This window comes from Schistocerca serialis, chromosome 2 (assembly GCF_023864345.2).
Source record: "Schistocerca serialis cubense isolate TAMUIC-IGC-003099 chromosome 2, iqSchSeri2.2, whole genome shotgun sequence".
NCBI classification, from domain to species: Eukaryota; Metazoa; Arthropoda; class Insecta; order Orthoptera; family Acrididae; genus Schistocerca; species Schistocerca serialis.
Genome location: NC_064639.1, coordinates 30,241,946 through 30,245,697, shown reverse-complemented (window position 1 = coordinate 30,245,697; position 3,752 = coordinate 30,241,946).

Sequence of the window (3,752 nt, the reverse complement as noted above, 5' to 3'; positions counted from 1 at the left end):
CGTCTTTATCAAGTGATTTAAGCTGCTTTGCTACACCTAGGACATCTACTATGTTTCTCATCTTGGCAGTAGTTCTTGATTGGAATTCAAGAATGCTTACTTCGTCTTCTTTGCTGAAGGAGTTTCAGAAAACCGTGTTTAACAAGTCTGCTTTTGTGGCACTGTCATCATTCATACCACTCTACCAAAAAGCCTCTGGCGAGGATCTGTGTGTTTGACAACCATAGCAACCGCAAGTAACAAAGAAGTTTGCGACACCAGTTACCCGGCTGATGAAGCGATTAGATGAGTAGACAACCACTTCCGCCATTACAAATCATTAAAGGCCACGACTGCCTTTTTAGGGTTCCGTATCTAAATCGGTAAAAACGAAATCGTTGTAGGGTCTGTTGTCTGTCAGGCTGTCTGACATAAAAACTCTTTCTCATGAAGCGGTAGTAGTATCAAGTTTACATTTATGTCACATACTAAGGTATACGATCCCTTGGCGCTTTAATAAATATAGGATTCTAAGACAGTGCAATCAAAAGCTACGGCTGTTTATATCACATATTTTAATAATCGCAAACTCACGCATCAAAACCTATAAAGTAATTCCGGTTGGCCTAGAGTCATGAAAGTCAGCAATAAGCAAGATTTTAAACCACAAGTAAGGGGAAAAAAATGTGAAACGCCTTTTTTTTTTTTTGCAATTACGTCACAAACAATTTTTTTTTTCATTTGCTATGCGTCAGCCTGTCCGTCCATCTGTAAGACGCCTTTTTCGCGGTAGCGGGTAGACTTATCAAAATTTCGACCGAAGCAGTAAAATTAAGGTCATGAGCAGAAATGTTGATTCCGAGAGTTGAAAAGCGAATTTTAGTACCGAATAAATTGCATAACATTAAGTACAGCGGCAGTATTAGATAATCTACTAAAATAACTATATGAAGACATTTTATTCCCATTAAGATGTAGATGTTGCGGATTCTGTCAGTTCTCTTTCATAAGAATGTGGCGATAGGGGTGGTGGAGACTAAAACGCCTACCTGACTACCGATTCCCACTTAGCAGGTAGACTTGACCCTACCTGTTGATTTTCTGCAGTCTCGACCCTGGCCACTATCTGACATAATCTCTTCTAATAAGGGTTTTTGATTATTAATTAAACGGTTGTAGGACGCAACAGTGGAGTTCTACAGACCAAAAATAGGAGAGGTCTGGTAAAATCTAGTACGTATTTCCATAAACACATATACGGAAATGCGAGGTAGCTCGTTGCAACTGTTGTATCGGATACTACACACACAGGACTAGCACAAATCTGACACAGAGAAGATCTTACTGCAGGACAATAAAAAGGGAAGAACTTACAATATAAACGAACGTTCCGTTAATTCGCCCAGCATTTTGTTAGAGAGAGTGTGCATACACAGAGATAGCTGGTGACCATGATTATTATTCAGCCGACGCGGGAGATGGACTGCCGCGGGCGGGAGAAGGAGACAGTAATTCAGATGCTCAGGGGAACTGCGTATCTGGAGAGCAGTTGCGCACGTCTGATCTGCAATGGAAGAACACCAGCCTCCACCAGTACACTGGTCACCGGACTCGTCCTAAAAGGTCATGTCGCTAGTCTAACCCATAGTGTGGCACAGGGTCGAGTAAATGCAACACTGAAGGCACTGCCGAACCATAAACCACACTCCCATAGTCAATTCGGGATTGGACAAGGGCTCTGTAGAGCTGCAGCAGCGTACAGCGATCTGCACCCCAATTGGAGTTGCTCAGGCAACGGATGGCATTGAGGTGCTGCCAGCACTTCTGCTTAAGCTGATGATGTGGGAGACAAGTCGATGGAGCGTCGACAACCAGTCGTAGAAATCTGTGTGTCTGGACTACAGTGAGTGGATCGTAATGAAGGTAAAATGCTGGTTGCGGATGAACGATACGACTCCGACAGAAGTGCATGACACAAGTCTTTGCAGCTGAAAACTAGAGCCCGTGGCTGTGCCTTGTGGATGGCTCCATGTAGGCACCGCTCAGCAACAACATTACTGAAGCAGCAGTACGAAATGCAGAAGTCGTCTGCATACCGAGAAGGGAAGATGGAGGGTCCGACAGCTGCTGCTAGACCGTTAATGGCCGCTAAAAACAAAGACACACTTAATACAGAGCCCTGCGGGACTCGATTCTCTTGGACATGGATGGAACTATGGGAGGCACCAACTTGGACATGTAAAGTACGGCGCGACAGGAAGTTTTGGATAAAAATCGGGAGCGGTCCCCGGAGACACCACTCATACAATGTGGCAAGAATATGATGTCACCAGGTCGTGTCGTGTCGTGTGCTTTACGTAAGTCAAAAACGACGCAACCAGGTGTTGCCGTCTGGAAAAGGCTGTCTGGATGGCAGACTCGATGGACACAAGATTGTCAGTGGTAGAGCGCCCCAGGCGGAAGCCGCCCTGACTTGGAGCCAGCAGGCAACGTGACTCCAGAGCCCAACCCAACTGCCGACAGACCACATGTTCCAGCAGCTTACAAAGAAGATTGGTGAGGCTGATGGTCCGATAGTAAAACATAATAATATAAGAGGACGCGTTTCATTAACTATTATTATTATTATTATTATTATTATTATTATTATTATTATTATTATTATTATTATTAGAAAAATCTTTATTCAGTTGGTCGTCGAAATTTTGAAATAAAAGTTATTGTGGATGTCGCGTGATAAATATTTCGAGTGAAGATCTGTTGCGACACAGGCAAAGATCAATTGTGGAAACTAAGCCACTGAATATTACACAATGTTATTGAAGAATACTGCCGACTGACTACATCAAATAAGAGGGTACGTACATTCGCGAATGAGTGGTAAAAAACCTTAATACTATATAGGAAATAAGTCTTATAGTTACGCTTGTACACACTCGAATGTATGCGAACATACGAACGGGACAGAGGCACGTACATTTTGAGTGCACTGTGGCCTGGATAAAAAGAATTACAGTTAAATGCAATTATTCATCTTAGAACGTAAATTCGTGGACTTAGAAATAAAATGAACAGAAAGACTGCAGGTTCTGAATGCCGCGGCATATATATTGATACTGACGGTAGCAGCCACGAGACGAAAAAGATGAACACATTCACGTACCTCTATTGTTCAACAGCGGCGCCGTGAAGATTGTCGTCTCCATCTGAATTCTCTGCATAAAATTAGAATAATAGTAATAATTTTCCAGAATTTCAGCAGCTGGGACCCTTGGTATCAGAAGAGACGAAATCACTCTGCTTCAAAAACACTTTCATTATTTAACCCAATTTTATCAGTAAGTAATGGCACAACACGTCTTAACACTAGGACAGCATAACAGCGAAAGGTAACTTATTCTAAAACTAATAAACGAAGAGTATAAAGCTTTTGTTCAGCAAATGCCTTACGCATTAATCTCTGGTAGTTCAACTGGTGTCTATATATTTATAAAAAAATTATGTAATTCCTTTACATTGCCCCCTTGGGCGAATTGTCCGAGGAAATGTCAAATTTCGTGCAATTAGCCCAACCACTTTACACACTGGTAGTTCCTGACTGCTCTACACACGTACTTAAATGGGATTGTTCGTTTCTTTAATGGAGTTCTCTTCATCTCTTAGTTTATATAGTTCTGGTGCTGGTACTTAGCAAGGAGAAAAAAAACGTACACACTAGGGCACACAAAATACTTACTTACTAGATACAAAAATTACTACATCGTCCTTTACAT